The sequence below is a fragment of the Rattus rattus genome, chromosome 11 (genome assembly GCF_011064425.1).
Source record: "Rattus rattus isolate New Zealand chromosome 11, Rrattus_CSIRO_v1, whole genome shotgun sequence".
NCBI lineage: Eukaryota > Metazoa > Chordata > Mammalia > Rodentia > Muridae > Rattus > Rattus rattus.
In genome coordinates, this window is record NC_046164.1 from 80,768,595 (window position 1) to 80,785,858 (window position 17,264).

Consider the following 17,264-nt stretch of genomic DNA (forward strand, 5'->3'; position numbering starts at 1 on the left):
AAGCAAAGCATTCGTACCCGTAATGTGTGTGTGTAATGTGTGTGTGTGTGTGTGTGTGTGTGTGTGTGTGTGTGATTTAAAAAAAAATATGTGGTAAAGAACACAATATAGACACCAATGTCTACCTGTGGCCTCTGCACACACATATGTGGATATGCTATGAACATGCACATGTGGGCATATAACACACACACACACACACACACACACACACACACACACTGCAGTGCAGCAATCTCCTCCAAGATAAAACTATCCATCTCGGCGGGATGCTCCTTGAGACACAGGAAGTCCTAAGGTGAAGTCAAATATTCCATGCTCGCTCTTTAAGCTCAGGAAGTAAATAACTCAATTGCTTCAGGAAGTCCTTAAAACTGGCCAGATTCTGTAGGCTCCTCCATCCCCAAGCATATACAAACGGAAAGGACTTCGAAGAGAACTCGCAGACCAGATGAGCTGCCTGGAAGAGGCTCAGACCAACGGAACTACCTGAAAAGGACCATCCGGCCCGTTGCTTTGCGGATGCTCCAGGATTCCCGCTGTCACTTCAGCTGGGGGAGGCTTTGGTGATACAGTTGCCTTGAGTCGTTTCTGTTCCTGTAACCGACCCCTTACCTAGACTCCTGTAAATAGCGTACTTACTCAGCAAAACTCATTACTGGACTTTGATGACCTTCTTGCTTTGATCTGTTATGCATCCCCAATCTGGGGTGGGTAGATACTTGTTTGAGCCTCTTCAGAAATGGTTACACTCATACACACGCCATAAATATACACAACTCTGAGCTCCAGGCTGTGAGGCTAGGAACTACGAGTTTTCTTGGATGATAACTCCCACTTAATCTACAAAAGATTTTCGGGGTACAGTGCTTTGGGTAAAAAAGAGGAAATTCAGTCACATGAATAGTTACTCCATATACTACTTTATCGGTTGTGTCTGTTGGAGCTAAGAACACAGTTCCCACAGAATAAAGAATGTGGACATCCCCCCCACCCCGAGTTTGGTGGCGGTGATGATGATGTGGGTAACACACCAAGCAAGCACACCAGAGAGGACCTGCGCTGAGGCCACCTAGGATATGTGGAGGTATGAGTAGAGTGGTTCTCAGAGAGCCACAGCTAGGGTCAGTTAAGACACACCAGAACACTCTCCCCAAGATTCGCTTCAGGCCTCAAAAGGTCTCTGAGAAACTTCTCTTGGTGCTGACAATGATGCTAACTGGTGTGCTAAGAAAGCACGGGGTACTGTGGGTCTTGCAATGGGAAATATGCCCTAGAGTCCATCTTCTCAGTACCTTGTGGTGATGTTGGCCGTGTTGGTCACTCATGTGACTGTCTCTTCCTCCAGACCCACAGTGTTCTGTGGGAATTAGTACTTTGCTGGACATGGAGCCATTGCTGAGATGTATTTGCTGAATGGATACCAGGTAATTGGAAAAAAAAATCTTGTTTATGAAAACCGAGAGTCGGTCTGATTCGTAGAGATCATGCTGTTGGGATAGTGAGCTTTCCCCTTAGGCTTGATGCAAACGTGTAATTTCGTGCACCCTTGTGTCAAATGCATGTCAAATGTCAAGGGTGCATGGCTGTTCAAGTCTCCCCAGAAGTAGTGTTATGCAATACTCTTTGAACAATGTCTTCACCCTTGTGTCAAGTCCCCCTCCTCCAATAATGTTGACTACACTACAGTTCATACATGGTTATCGCCAAAGCCTTTCTGGTTCCCTTTTACAGATGACCACCTATGGTTTGCCCTGAAAGAAAAACTTACCTCCCAATGAGATGATAGCTCTTTTTTTCAGGTAACCTGGTATCTCTGGGTATCTCACCTGGCTGCCTGAGTCCTGCTGCTTACCTAGAAGCCTGTGTTTGTGGGAGGTGCTTGGCACTGTCTCATAGGCAGTGCCTTTACCAGGGTTCTGAGTTTTTCTATAATCAGCTGGAGGAAATGGTTGTAAAGCAAGCACTTGCAGGGCTCTGACAGGTTCTCTGCAGTACCCACTTATGTCCATTCAGGTCTTCTCCTCACAGAATTGTCCTCAGACTCAGCAGAGGCAAACATTTAAATGCAGGCGGGGCTGGAGAGATTGCTCAGTCGTTAAGAGAACTGGCTGTGCTTCCAGAGGATCCAGGTTCAATCCCCCAGGACCCATATGGCAGCTGACAACTGTCTATAACTCCAGATCCAGAGGACCTGACACCCTTACACAGATATGCTTACTGCAGGCAAGACCATTAATGCAAAATGTTAAAAGTAAGTAAATTATAAAATGGTAGTGGTGCACATCTTTAATCCTAGCACACTGGGGAGTCAAAGGCAGGTGGATCTTTGTAAGTTCATGGCCACCATGGTGTACAGAGGGAGAGTTCCAGGACAGCCAGAACCACACAGAGAAAGCTTCCCCCAACCCTCTCTCAGTAAGTAAGTAAGTGAATGAATGAATAAATAAATAAATAAATAAATAATGCAGGTTTTGTGATTATGCAGGTATGGTGACCCATCAGATCCCAAAGTCACTCGCTGAAGACAGGTGGTCATCTCTACTCACAGGACCCAAGAAAAGGGCCATGTCATGTCATCAGGTACACCATGGAGGCCCTAAGAAGAAGCCAAGCATACAACTGTGAGCAGGAACCTTTCTCTTGGTGTTCATGGGAAGTTACAGGCAAGGCAAAGAAGTTGCTTTGGCTAATTTTGGTGGCTTAGTCTGTAATAACTTGGTACCTGGCTATTCAGAGGTAAAAATGACAGGGGGACAGCCCCCTGACACGAGAACCTCACAGAGGCATATGAGTGGTGGATTTGCCACTCAGTCTTGATTCAGAAGAGGTAAACCCTCTTGGGACATCTTCGCCCAAAGGTGTCAGAACATCAGAAAAGTAGACAATAATGAGAGATGGGAGAGGTGACACGGGCCAGCTCTTCTAGCTCTCAGGAGTGGAGGCAGCCAGACCTCAGATTTGGACTATGTCAGTTTAGACTATGTAAGAAGAGCATCTCAAGGCAGGCAAGAGGTTCAGCACATAAAGCTCCTTGTCACCCACCTGATGACCCGGGTTTCATTTCATAATACATTTATAAATATAATATATTTTCAAATAAGAAGACCCTGTCTCAAAAGAACAAAAAACCAAATGAGAGAGAGAGAGAGAGAGAGAGAGAGAGAGAATATATATGAATAAAAGACTATATATGAAGCTCAGTTGTATTTCCTTGGAAGACGTACCAGAGGTACTAGTGGGCTTCTTCCAGGCTCTCAAGCTCCAGGCTTTCCTGGAGCCTCAGAGTCCCCTACATCTCAGCCCAGTTTCTTCGCTTTATGCCTTCAACATTTTCTCTGCTATCTGTAATTTCATCCTGATACTTAACTGAATATTGAAATGCTTTCTTTGCCTTAGGTACCTGGCTAACTGGGTTGATTCATCATAGGACTCTTAAAATGCTTTGTCTGTGTCATTCAGGGTAAAATTATGCGGTCTCAGTAAAAAACAGTTTGGCTTGAGACGTTTAACGACACTGCATCGTTTTCTCCATTTTGTGCCTCCTAGAAATGATCTATCTGAAGTGCAACGATCGCTTTGCTCCATCTCATTTTCTCCTCTAAACACTAATTGGCCTAAGAACAACAATTTCTGCTGTTAAATTCATACACATTAAACATTTGCTTGTTAAAATCAGCTGTTATCTATTACTGGGCGGCCAGAGTTTAGAGGAGGATTTCTGCCAAATATGATTACTGCTTATCGCCTGAGATGAGCTTGTGGTCAAACATAAACGTTCATTCTTAAATTTGCAGGCGATTATTGATTTCATTGTAATGAGCTTGAAGCAACTCTGCGCAAACAAAGGGCATTTCTGTCTCGTTCTGCGAGGCGCCTTGGCGGAGAATAAAAATGAGTGGCTGGTTTTAGGACTTTGTTGGTGGAGGGCTGTTTGTTGGCGACTGCTTCTGGGGTGACTCATCACAGTGACCCCCAGATAGGCTCACAATCCCCGCTTCAGACTTAACGGGAAGGTGCCAGAGTAGGGGACTGTCCAAGAGCACATGGGCAGGGACAGATTATCCATAGCTACACCTTGGGAGGGCAGAGTCCTGAGTGCTTGCCAGAGGCCCCAGTCCTTCCTAGCTTCAGAGCAGCGCTGTGGGAGGGCAAACAGGGGAGAAGGTGAAGGGGGCTGCACGGGCAGTGTTCTAATGGCTTGTCCACGTGCCGTGGAGCTACAAGTCAGCTTGTCCTAGTTCTCAGAAGCCATATTAAAGCTAGCACCTGCTGTGCCTCAGGCTCTGATTACCCCAACTCAGCGTCACTCAGTGCCGCTAACCTGATTTCAGTGCGCTCTGCAGAGCCCTAATCACATTTGTGCAGCAGGAGGGGGCAGGAGCCACAGTGGGCCTCTATCTTGAGAGCCTGCGGCCTTCCTGCTGGTGTGACAGAGCCTGCGTGACCTCCTCCCCTGCTGTCCAAACCCCAACCAGCCCTTTCTCCTCACATCTATGCCTGGCGGCCATTGCCCTTTGCTGATGCTATTAAGTTGGCTTACTGGAGGAGCCAACTATCATGGAGAAAATAGAAAGACAGAGACTTTATTATAAAACTCAAGCTAGTCCCTGGTAGGACAGAGTCAGCTTTCTTGGTCAAACTCTGCCAAATATGAGTTGGGAGTGGGTTTCCAGCTCGAGAAGCTTGAAATTCTTGAGGTATACTGAAGGCTACACATCTTTATTCCCAGGAGGGCACATGTGGCCATTACACATGCACACACGCAAATACTTGTAACCACAAAGGAGCATTAGGAAAGTAGACAAGGCCTAGTTACTACCCTTTCCCCATCTGGGGCAGGAGGGTGTATCCCAGTTGAATAGCCCCAAGCTGTATGTTGAAATAACAAACCATTTGTACTGCTCCAAAAAGTCTGTGCTTTTTCACACTGATGAATGTTACCAGTCCTTATTCCCTAAGCAAAAAAAAAAAAAAAAGCAAGGCACCATGAGTCCCTGCCTGTCCAACCTCTAGTATAGAGTTGCCTAGCAACAGGCATTATTGATCCTCTTCAAAGCTGATTGCATCTTCTACTCTCATCTGTGTATGTAGTTACCATGAGACGGTGCAAAGACTAGGCATATCTGTGTCTTTGCCACGAGAAACCATTCCGAGAAGAAACAGACCGTGACTGGTCAGAGAGCATCAGAGTTGGTGCAAGGTACACTGAGGCACAGGCATTGGTTAAACATATGAATGAACTGGGACCCTTTCCTTCATGCCGATGTGTAGGACTGGCAATATCTGTGGTTTCTGTGTGCAAAACGGTAACAGTGTCCTCTGTAATATTTTTTTTCCCCAATTTGGGTCTTTAAAGCACGGTTCAAAAAATGGAGTAGTGTTTCTCTCTCCCGCTCCTGCATGAAAACAGGACTTTATTTGAATGGACTGTGCCGTGTTCACTTAATGTTCCTGCGTTTCCCCTCAGCCAATTTCTTCAGTTGAGCACATGAATACAGTTGACCCTCTGTATCTGAGGTTTGATTTTAGGTTCCAACAACCTCAAATCAAAATACTAGGAAAAATTCACTCTCCGCAAGATAGAACCCACTTTTGACACTGCTTGGGTGGCCAAGAATCCGAGACCACAGACTTAGGGGAAAACTGAATACTACTGTTCTGCTATAGGAATGGAGTAATAAAACGACTCTTAATGACATTCTGCTCTACTCATAGATCACTGTCCTGCTTAGCCATCATTAGAGGAGCCTCCTCCTAGTAGCTGGGAACTAATGCACAGACCCATAATGGGACAGTGTGACGAGAATAAGAGACCGCTCAGGCCTAAAAGGGAGGTATTCATCAAATCCCTGCCCTCGGGGCTCAGGGAACTATATGGGAGAGGAGGCAAAAAGATTGCAGGAGCCAAGGGGGGTTGAACGATACCAAAGAAACAGTGTCTTCCAGACAAAACAGGACTGATCCACACATGAACCGACTGAGACCGCAGCAGCACGCACAGGGCCTGCACAGATCCAAACCACACAAGATGCCAGAACTGGGATGGAGAAGTGGCTCCCATCCTCTGGCCAAAGATCTCTCTCCGCTTAAAAAAAAAAAGTGCTTGCAAAGGAAAAATTAGTTTCTCCAAGAAGTTTCACTGAGTATACGAAACATACTTCAGGGTAGGCTCCATGCCTAACGGCGGATGGCAAATAAAAATTAACTCGAAGGTATTTTTGGAGGTTTTCTTTTTGTCTCCTATCGCTTTGTTTGGACATTTTTTTTTTTTTAAAAAAGCCTGACTGGTCTTTTGTTTGTACATTATGGCCTCTGATTTTGTGTTTTTAAGGTAGGCGTGCGTGGTGTGTGTGTGGTATGTGTATGAGTGTGTGTGTGGTCTGTGTGTGAGTATGTATGTATGTGTGTATGCCTTTTTGTGATCTTTCTCTCTCCTTCCTTCCTTCCTTCCTCCCTCTCTTTCTTTCTTTCTTTCTTTCTTTCTTTCTTTCTTTCTTTCTTTCTTATTTCTTTCATTTGTTTGTGCTTTTTAGTTCTGGTTTGGTTTGGTTTTTTGAGATTTTTTTTGTCTCATATTGCTTTATTTGAACTTTTTTTTTTTTTTTTTGGTTCTTTTTTTCGGAGCTGGGGACCGAACCCAGGGCCTTGCGCTTCCTAGGCAAGCGCTCTACCACTGAGCTAAATCCCCAACCCCTTGGACTTTTTTTTAAAGCCTTTTTGGTCTTTTGCTTGTACATTATGGCTTCTGATTTTGTGTTTTAAAGGTAAGTGTGTATGGTATGTGTGAATGTGTGTGTGTTCTGAGTCTGTGTGTGTGCATGTGTGTATGCATTTCTTTTTTTTTTTTTTTTTTTTTTTTTTCTTGGAGCTGGGGACGAAGTGTATGCATTTCTTGTGGTCTCTCTCTCTCTCTCTCTCTCTCTCTCTCTCTCTCTCTCTCTTTCTTCTTATTTGTTAGTTCATTTCATTTTATTCTTGTTTGTACCCCCCCCTTTTTTTTTGCCTGTTTGTTTTTTTAAGAGACAGAGAAAAAGAATGTGTAGAATTGGCAGGGTGGGGAGGTAGGAAGGGTTTGGGAGGAAGCTGTGATTCCAATATATCATACAAAAATAACAGTTTTCAATTAAAAGTGAAAATCATAAAATATTAGGGAAAAACTGCAGAAAGTTCCAATGAAGCCACTTTCGTGTGCTGAACCCTTACGATGTGTAGGCATTGCTTTAGACGTTAGGAATACTTAAAATACATAGGAAGGCACCAAGGTTATACTCAAATACCATGGGCTTTCATCTAGAGCTCTTGAGCATCCACAGGCATCCGGGAAACAACGAACGTCCTGTGGATAGTGAGAAACAACTGTGCTCACAAACCTCTCATTTCTGCACATTTTCCACAGGCCCGATGTATATATTGAATGTAAACATTTCATTACGAAAAAAATTAAACCGAACACAGTAATGCAGGAAACTTGAGAGGGTGCTGGTTAGTTTTTTGTCAACTTGACACAAGCTAGTGTCCTATGGGAATAGGGAACCTCGACGGAGAAAAGGCTTCCATCAAACCGGCCTGTAGGCAAGTCTGTGGGGGCATTTTCTTGATTAATGTGTGATGTGAGAGGGCTAGGCTCACTGTGGGAAATACTACCTCTGGGCAGATGGTCTGGATTGTTTAAGAAAATTGAGCGAACCATGAGAATGAGCCAGGACGGAGGACTTTTCCATGGGCTTTGCTTCACTCCCTGCCTCCAAGTTTCTGCCTTGAGTTCCTTCCCTGACTTCCTTTCTTACGCACAGAGCCATTTTTTTTTTTTTTTTTGAAGACTTTCTTTTTTTTTTTTTTCTTTTAATTACACATAGATATGTGGATATGTGCATGTCAGAGACCAGAGGGAGTGTCAGATTTCCTGTGATCTGCCTGAGGTGGATTCTGGGAATTGAACCAGGTCTTCAGGAAGAGCAGCCAGTGCGATCTTAACCACTGAGCCATCTCTCCAGCCCTGCCCTTGACTTCCTCTGTGATGGACTGTGACTGGGTTGTATAAATTAAATAAACCCTTTCCTCCCCAGGTTGTGTTTGGTCAGTGTTTATCACAGCAACAGAAAGCAAGCTGGGACAAGGGATGTTGTACACTATTTAGAAAGAAACTAGAAAGCAGCAGAAGGAGGACTTTTCCTATCAGTCCGCCCTAGGAAGAATAGAAGGGTTGAGGAAATTGATCAGTTGGTAAAATGTCTGCCAGGCAAGCACGAAGGTTGGAGTTTGATCTCCAGCATCCAAGTAAAAGACTGAATGAGACAACATGTGCCTGTAATCTCAGTGTTTGGGAAGGAGGTAGAAAGCAGGTAGATCCCTGGACCTCACGGATGAGCCAACTCAGGGAGACATCTTGTCTCAGAAATTAATAGCTGGGCGATGGTGGGGGTGGTGGCACATGTCTTTAATCCTAACACTCGGGGCAAAGAAACAGGAGGATCTCTGTGAGTTCTAACCCAGCCTGGCCTACAAAGTAAGTTCTAGGACAGCCAATAGTACACAGAGAAACCCTGACTTGGAAAACCAAAAATAAACATATAAATATAAATAAAAATTAAGATGGGGAACAGTTGAGCAACTGAGAAAAATACAGGACATTGGCAGCTAGCATCCATATGTACACACATGAGGACATGTGCATGTAAATAACACATATACTCATGCACATCTACACTACACACAAACAAAATAATTGAAACTCTAGTGTGTGTTAGAACATGGACGAATACTGAAGCTCTTATGCTAAGTGAGAAGTGTCTTTCATGAAAAGAGGCACCTGGAAGAACTTGAAGCAATGAAATGAATATGGACACACAAGGTACAAGAGTGATTTCCAGGGGGCTTGAGGGAAAGTTACCCCCTGATGACATGAGATTTCAGTCTTGTGAGAGGAACAGAGTTTTGCGTGTTGGCAAATGTAATAATTTCCCCTAAACTAATCACTTGATATTCACTAGTTTAGTAAGCTCTAGGCACATGCACAGAGCTGCAAGGAAAAATTGTAATATTAACTTTTAGAGTAGAATAGTAGCAATGAATATTCTGCAAACCCCTACTTCACCACGCATGCCCAGATGGTGCCTAGCTTACAGTGCTCAGACCTAAGACTGTTCAAGCCTCTGACACTGGGCCGGTGATACACAGCAGAGAGTTCAGGGCTGGCCTACTAAACGTTTGGAAGTGGTTCGTGTATTTCACACTATGTTTATTTTCCCAAAATCAAAAACTTAAAAAAAATTCGCAGATGGTCATTGCGGGGGAGGAGGGGTATACCATAGCAGCAACAAATAACATCTCATAATGTTGAGAGGACAGTTCCCCCAAGAAACCAGCAAGCCTCATTGATATGCACCCCTCATCAAGATGCACAAACTAAAAATTGATTGCCCTGGGGAAAGAGAGAGATGGGGCAGCCCTCACAGTTGAAGACACTCAGTACTCCTCTCCTAGGAATGGATAGATCCAAGAGATATAAATGTGGTGAAGACATTCTTGAACTGCAAAGTACCATTAATTATTGGATTTACTAAAATCTGTAAAGTACTTCATATAATAATCAGAAGATTTTAACTTCTTCACATGTTTATATGGAACATTCACTAACATAAGCCGCATTCTGGGCCATAAAACCCATCTCAATAAATTTGAAAGAATAGATATTATACAAGATATGTTCTTAAATGACAGCGGAATTTCACTAGAAACCAGTAACTAACAGATAGCTGGAGATAGATAGATACACTCCAAACTCTGAATAATCATAAAACACATTTCTAAATGTCAAAGGAAAATTCCCAAGAAATACCAAAGAGTACTTCAGCTCATAGAAAATGACACTACAACTCAAGATAATTTATCAGTATAGTGAAAGTGCTTAGAGAGAGATTTATAGCATTGAATGCAAAAACTAGAGTAGAAGGAAAGTCTAATATATAACCTAAGTGATCACCTTAGGGAACTACTAAAAAAAAAGAAAAAGAAAATTAAGTGCAAAGCAGTCATAAGAAAATAAGAAGAAATATCAACACATTAATGAGATGGAGAATAGTAAAAAGTTAATTCTTTGAAAAGATCAATAAATGTGATACGCTCGATCCAGATTAGCTAAGACACAACAGCAAAGACAAAAATTATTGGGGTTGGGGATTTAGCTCAGCGGTAGAGCGCTTGCCTAGTGAGCGCAAGGCCCTGGGTTCGGTCCCCAGCTCTGGAAAAAAAAAAAAATTATTGACATCAAAATGGGAACCATCTCTGCACTGAAAAGATAAGTGAAAATATTGAGGACTCTGATCACTGCACTGAAAAGATAAATGAAAATATTGAGGACTCTGACTCATAGGCACTAAAGGGACAATCAGAAATAGCATGGGCTCAATGTCCACAGATTTAAAATGCAGATGGAATGTGTAGATTTCTTGAGAGATTCGACATGAATCTTATATAAAGATAAATGCATGATCTCAGTAGATCTGTCTCTATCCATGTGCGGGTAGTCAGTAACTTTCAAAATTAGAAAGTACCATTCCCAGCTGGACTCCTCCGGTTGTTCCACTGAACATTTCAGAAACAGACATGAAATGCCATGGCTCATCTATGGCACTAACATTACCACAGCACTAGACAGGAACTTTAGGAAAAGCCATGATAGCCAAGCATCGTAAACATAGATGGAAGAATCTTTTATAAAATATCAGCAAAATGAATCCAACAATATGAAAGGAATTATACACTATAACCAAGTGTGCTTGACTTTGGATGGCTGATTGAATGTTCGAAAACAAATGTCATCTGGCTAAAGAAAATGTATCATCATATATGATCCAAAGCAAAGTTACCTCTAGGCAGACTAGGATTATGCACAACTTTCTCGACTTGATAATAGCCATGAGTCTTGTGGTAGATTGGAACAAATGAATCTGAAGTTTATAATCAAGAGTCAAAAAAAAAAATTCTAAAAGAGATTTCATTCTAAATCTAGCCAACTTACTAAGAACCTGAAATAACCAAGGCAGTGTGGTTTTCGAAACATCGAGAAAGGGCTAGAAAGATGGCTCTGCCATTAAGAATACTGTGTGCTCTTCCAGAGGTCCTAAGTTCAATTTCTAGTAACCACGGTGGCTTACAACCATCTGTAATGGGATCTGATGCCCCCTTCTGGTGTGTCTGTCTGTGACAGTGTACTCATACACATAAAGCAAATCTTTAAATAGAAAGAAATAAAGAAACAGCCCCCTTCCCCAGAAATAAGCCAGTGGGCCAGAAATAGGTCTACACATGTAAGCCAAACAGTGGTTGAAGAAGGAGAAATGGTTGTTTAATGGAGGAAGTATAGTCTTTCAACAGACCACTCTGGAACAATGGCCCATCACAAGACTCACATATGCAGACCCTCAAAGGACTCTAAACATATTTCACTCCTTTCACAAGACTCGGCTGAAGATAGATTATAGATTTAAGTATAGAGTAGGAAGTTACAGAGCGCCTAAAATGTAACACTGAAGAAAATCTATCTGGTCATGGTGTTGAATCAGTTGGCTGGAGTCCCTTTGTTCTGTTTATACAGAAATAATGTGTAGCCAAGGAGACAACCTTCAAGTTCTGGGCCCCTTTGTTTCCCTTGGTGTTTTGCAGCAGTGAGTGATGGCCATAAGCAGGTGGGGGCAACAGCAGGTGGTACCTTCTAGTGTTACAATTCATGCATGCCTTGGATATTGGGACTCTAAGCCCTGTACGTGCTACAGCTCTTGTGTAAGCCTAGAAAGCTGGGATTTTTCAGCCCTTGCTTGTAATTAGGGTTGAAGTTTGTGGGCAGCAGGAGTAGAAGGATTTCTCAGCTCTTGACAGCAGCCAGTGTCACAAATCTTGTGTAGGCCAGGGAAGTCGGGATTCCTGAACCCCACACTCCAGCCAGTGTTCCGTGCTAGCCCCCCTCGGGGCCTCTGAGACCCTTCGCCCTAACGATCTGACAGCTCTCTGGAATTCCTCTGGCAAACAGGGCCTGCAGTTTTTCTTTTCTGACACCTTCTGCCCTTTTCTTCTTCGGCCTCAGCTGCCCACCTTCTCCCGTCGTCGCCCCTCTTCTTTAGCCCTTCGGGTCCCACCCTAGCAGCTCTCAAACGGTTCATCCGATTCTTCTTCAGCTGTCAAGCAGCTGCCTTGCCTCCCTCGCCGCCCAGCCTGCCAACTTGCTCAGCTGTCGCTGCCACTGCCATTCCACGGCCTTTGCTGTCCCTCTACTCTTTCTGTTACTCAGCCTCACTTCTAAAAGGAAAGGCCACTGGGGGGCAGGGGTGTGTGGGGGAGAAGGAGAGAGAGAGAGAGAGAGACAGAGAGAGAGAGAGAGAGAGAGAGAGAGAGAGAGAGAGAGAGATCTCTTTTATTAGACTTAATGTTGCCACACCAGGGAAGGCAACACAGTACAATGTATCGGGCCTGAAGCATTTAATGAGCCAGCCTGGGAAGCCAGAGAGCACGACCTGAGAAGAGGCATTGAGGCACAAACTGCCATTTGTTTTGAGCCAATACAGCCTTGCCTCTTAGCACCAATCACACCACTGAGATCTGTTTTTGGGATCAATCGCAGCCTTGTCTCCTTACCACCAGTCAGAGCAGTTTCTTTACTAGGCCAGTGTGGTGGTTTCCTTTTGGCTTATGTGGAAATGGTTGCAGGGTTACAGCTTATGGGAGGAAGCTTGCTAGAGCAAATAGGCTGACATGAAGGGTTTCAAACAGCCCTGGCTGAAGCTATAGCCGTCAGTAGTTGGGACAATCAACTATGGCAGTCTTGTTTAGTTTTCTCAGGACGTGTGTGAACTGTTCTTAGTGGTTGGCGCTGGCATAAGGGTAGTTGGCTATTTGACGTGACAGTTCTGCTGCAGCTAAGGCAACAAGGGAGAATATAACGCTAATTAGAGGGTCAAAATGAGTCATTCTTCTGCATGTTTGATTAGGAGGAAAGGGACATCATAAAGAGTACTTAAAGACTGTTTCATTAACGCTGATATCATTGGTTTTTATTTGTTTGTTTTGCTTTTGTTTTGTTTTAATAGTATTTAGCACTACCCCAAAAGGGGAAAGGTTACTTGCACTGTACTGGCTAGTAAACTTTGATGTGTAACACCAGAGGTCTGATCTGTGGAAGGAATGGATAAATTGCACCTCACTAAAATTAGATATCTGTCTCACCATAGACAAAAGACACGAATTCAGCGGCTAGAACAAGCAGCTACAGACTGCGAGAAGACATTTGGAAAACATGCAAGCCGGTATGGAAAGTTTCTGTTCTATTTTTTATCTGTGAACCTGCACTATGACTTGAATGTGGAATGTCCCACACGGGCTTATGTGTTTCAACACTCACGCAGATGGCGGTGTGGCCTTAGAAGGTTGTAGGCTATTTGGGACATGGGGCCTAGCTAGGGGAAGCGGGATATTGTGGGGCAGGCCTTATGGGTTTTTGGCCGGCTCCCTTCTAGCCTAGCTCTCTGGTTTTTGACTGCTAATGTGATTTAACAGCTGCCTCGGATTCCAACTGCCCTCCAAACAGCCCCTGCTGCCATCTGATAGCCTGTGTTCCTTAAACCAGGAGCCAGAATAATTCCTTCCTCCTTGAATTATTTCTGTTAGGTATTCTGTCTGTCACGGCAGCAACCTAAAACTGCTCTAACAAAATCAATCTGTTACCAAAAAAAAAAAAAAAAAAAGAGGTTGACATTGATGGCTGCCAGGGAAGAGAGAGTCAGTTTTCCTTAAGGGTGCGGCTCCTGGTATGTCAACTGTGCTCCACTGGATGGTCTCACCCCCACGAGTATCTGGGCAATGCAAAATAACTCAGTGGGTTATTTAAAAAGAAAAAAAAAGCACAAAGACACAGGTTTGTGAGTGGGTAGGGAGGTGTGGGTAATTTCTGAAAATAATTAGGGAGAGGAATTGGGGGGCGAATACTATCAAAACGCATTGTGCAGAACTCTCGGTGAATTCGTAAAAAAACATTACCTTTAAGGAGAAAAAAATTAAAAATCAACTCAGGAGTTGGAAAGATGGTCAGTGTCTAAGAGCACATACTGATTTGCAGTGAAGAATCCGATTTCTAACCCCCATTATGGGGCCGTTTACAACCACCTGTAACTAACTGTAGCTCTGAAGGAGTCTAGCACCTTCTTCTGGACTCTGTGGGCACCTTTTCTCTCCCTCTCTCTCTCTCTCTCTCTCTCTCTCTCTCTCTCTCTCTCTCTCTCTCTCCTTCACACACACACACACACACACACACACACACACACAAATGATTTCACATTTCACTAAAAATGTATGGACACACGAAAAGATATTTAACATTGTTACTCACCAGAGAAATGATCATTATGTCCCTAGGAGAGGTTATTACACCCCTTATCCATAGAACTACAACAAAGAAAAATGACAACGCCAAATGCTTGTGAGGAAGCCAAAGACCCTGAATTTTTCAAGCTGAATAGTGGAACGATGAGATAGTCTATTAATCTTACAGAATGTATCCCAAAGAAATGGAAATGTTTCTCAATCCAAATATCTGTGCATTAATGTTCACAGATGTGCGTGGGTGGAAAACGGGAGAAACTAAAGTATTTCTCATTAGGTGATGGATGAACATGTCGTGAGCTACACGGTTTGGTTCCGAATCTGCAGTAGAGCAGCCCAAAGGACCTAGATGGATGGCAAAAGGCACAACATCGAGTGAAAAGATGCCAGTCTGAACTTTTCAGGAACTATGCGACCCATTTGCATAACATCCCCGAAATACCAAAACTTAGAACACAAAACAGATTGTGAGGATAACGGAGACCAGAAGGTGAGAGTAAAGAAAGGAGCAGCAGGAAAGTAGATCCTTTCGGAAACAAAACATTTCAGCGTTTTAACTCAGAGTAGTTAGAGGGCCCGATCACTATAATGACAGAACTATACAAGCACACAAGCCATTGCCAATTTCCTGGTTCCTAATATGACACCGCGGTTATATTAACTGTAACACTTGGGTGTGAAAGTGGCGGGTGTAGGATGCCTTTGTTTTCGTTTTGAAATCCTAGGAAGGTTTTCCTCTTATTATCTTAAATAATGTGCTTGTGTCTGTGTATGGCTATGTGCACATGAGTACAGGTGCTCACAGAGGCCAGTGTCGTCCGGTTTTCCTGGAGTGGCAGTTGTAAGCGGCTCTGAACCACCTGACACAGGCGTTGGGAACTAAACTTGTGTCTCCTACATGAGCAGTGCATGTCCTTAGTTAATGTGCCAGTTCTCCGGCCCCTGTAACTTTTACTGAATCCACAAGTGTTTCAAAATTAAAAGTTAAAAATTTCAAGATTTATAACTAACATGACAGTTCTCGTTAACTAACTAGGCAAGCGAAGGAGAACATTGGAGAAGTGTGAATAGGTCAGACTGAACCATAGATTTTGTTTCTAAAGATGCAACGCATGGTAATGAGTATACAGAGTAGAAAGAGGTAACCATGTGTAACCATAGCCCCAGAGTGAAAGGAGAGAAGATAAGAAGAGAAGTCAACTACAGAGAAGAAGACAATGGGTATTTCCCAAAACTGATATGAGAATCCTCCTTATTCCCATGAGATGGAAGTAGAGTAAGTATAAAAGACATCGTGTCACCGTAAAACTGCCCCAAAGGAAAGAGGAAAAACAAAGACTGTAAGTGACCAGGAAGGGGAAAGTCACTTCCCTCATTATCTCAAAACAAACAACAATAACACTGACACTGGACATCGCACCGGAAGTCACAGAAGAAAGCCGATCAACAGGTGTGTGCTTCCTTCCGCCTCAGCATTCACACTCAGCTGTGATCGTTAGTGTCGACTCTCAACTTAATAGGATCTGGAATCACCTGCGAGATGGGCTTCCGGGAAGCCTGTGGAGGGTTATCTTGACTGTGCTAACTGATGAGAGAAGACTCGTCTTAATTGTAGGCAGGGCCATACACCTCACAGGACATCTGGGCTGCCTACCTAGAGACACCTACCTGAGCCTGAGTGTGCGTGCCTTCACTGCTCTTGATACATTGCACTTGAGCTGTGAGCTCAAAATACAAAACGAGTGGGGGCTTGTGAACTGACTATGTCTTCAAGAGCACTGGCTACTCTCCCAGAGGACTGGAGTTTGACTCCTAGCACCCACATGAAAACTCACAACCATCTGGAAAAATGCCGTTGGCCTTCAGGGACACTACAAATGGCCTGCACACCATATCCAGCAAAATGCAAAATAAAATGAAAATTAAAAAAAAGAAAACAAAAACAAACAAACAAACAAACAAAAAACCAAAAGCACCCTTCTGTCCTTAGGTCAGGAAAATGTCTTTCAAAAGTAAACGGAATATAAAGATGTTTTCATGGAAATAAAACAACAGACCACCCTGTTGAGTCACTAAGATAAATTCTAAATATGTTTCCTATAGAAGAAAATAAGAAATATAAAGTGAGTGCTAATGAAACAGATAATGTAGAGTTATCTAGATTTATGTTGCTCTTGTAACATTACAATGTCTAGTAGAGTTTGAATACATGTAGGTTTAAATGAAATAATCACACAAAAGGTGTTGGGGACATACAATAAAAAAGTAAAATGAGGAGAGTGGAAAATTATAAAATTGACTTAAAAAAAATCAAGTATAGGAAAAAATATAAGTGAGCCATACAAAAAATAAATACCAAAATGGTAGATAACATTTAAAACCATCAGCAATTTCCTTGGGTATAAATGGAGAACTTGGGCAACAATTGTTACAGTGGGATTGAGAACAACTTTTTACAAAGAGCAACAGCCATGGACTGCTCACCTGGGATGTTCCCATGGTTAGGAACTTGGGGTGTTCCATGGGCTAGAGAGAAAGAGAGCATTTCCTAACAGCAAGTCACCCTTCATCAAGAAGTGAGACTTCCACCTTCATCAGGAAGTGAGACCTCCACCTTCATCAGGAAGTGAGACTTCCACCCTCCATCAGGAAGTGAGACTTCCACCCTCCATCAGGAAGTGAGACTTCCACCTCCATCAGGAAGTGAGACTTCCACCCTTCATCAAGAAGTGAGACTTCCACCCTTCATCAGGAAGTGAGACTTCCACCCTCTATCAGGAAGTGAGACTTCCACCCTTCATCAGGAAGTGAGACCTCCACCCTTCATCAGGAAGTGAGACTTCCACCCTCATCAGGAAGTGAGACTTCCACCCTCCATCAGGAAGTGAGAC

At 43.3% G+C, this 17,264-nt stretch overlaps 1 protein-coding gene across 3 annotated transcripts in view; it reads right to left on the bottom strand.

Annotated features, from left to right (window-relative positions):
- Ddc (dopa decarboxylase) overlaps nt 1–17,264 on the bottom strand; it is a 116,261-nt gene that overhangs the window by 37,406 nt on the left and 61,591 nt on the right. The window lies entirely within an intron of this gene.